This window comes from Sinocyclocheilus grahami, unplaced genomic scaffold (assembly GCF_001515645.1).
Source record: "Sinocyclocheilus grahami isolate Dianchi unplaced genomic scaffold, SAMN03320097.WGS_v1.1 scaffold240.1, whole genome shotgun sequence".
Taxonomy (NCBI): domain Eukaryota; kingdom Metazoa; phylum Chordata; class Actinopteri; order Cypriniformes; family Cyprinidae; genus Sinocyclocheilus; species Sinocyclocheilus grahami.
In genome coordinates, this window is record NW_015505419.1 from 1,312 (window position 1) to 2,233 (window position 922).

Below are 922 nucleotides of genomic sequence, written 5' to 3' on the forward strand. Positions count from 1 at the left end.
GAATGTCTAAAGTGGACTATCAAAATAACGTGTAACCAAAATAATATATTAGGCAAGTTCTTACACCAGTATATAATAATAATAATAATAATATAGTTTCACCCTTGCTATGCTATTGTGATGGTTTTCTACTTTTCTTTGGTATTTCTACTTTGCATCATTTTCTCTAAATGCTGAAATGTATTTCAGAAGATATATTTCATTAGCTGCATTTTACTCAAGACTAAACTCTTTTTCACATATTAATATTTGCCACATATGACTTTAGAAAGAAGCTCTAGGCATAGTCTGTAAGGTTTGCTGGGATGTTAATGATGAGTTACATTTCAGACATGCAGCTTTCACAAACAATTTATGATATCAGTATAACAATATGAGGTGCTGCTGTTGCCTCATGGCAGATAATTTCTTATTTTTTACGACATAGAGCCCACCGGCCACTCCAAAGTCAAGCCCGCTGCCTGTTGCACTCACAAGCCCACTGGCCGCTCAGCAATCAAGCCCACCGGTCGGTTCACTCTCAAGCCCTCAGCTGACAGCCGCAGTCTCCTTCACCTCTGCTCTAAAGAGGAGAATGCGGAGGAATACACTGTGTGCTCCAGCCCCTGAGTCCGCTCCAGTGTCGATTCCAGTCCCCAAGTCTAGTCCAGAGAGGGCTCCAGTCCCCGAGTTTAGCCCAGAGAGGGCTCCAATCCCTGAGTTTAGCCCAGAGAGGGCTCCAGTCCGAGAGTCTAGCCCAGAGAGGGTGCCAATTCCCGAGTTTAGCCCAGAGAGAGCTCCAGTCCCTGAGTCTAGCCCAGTTTCTGCTAGCTACATTCAGCCCTGAGGGGGTTCCCACGTCCATCCCAAGGAGGGCTCCAGTTCCCACGTTCAGCCCTAAGTGGGACTCCAGTTCCCACGTCCAGCCCAAGGAGGGCTCCAG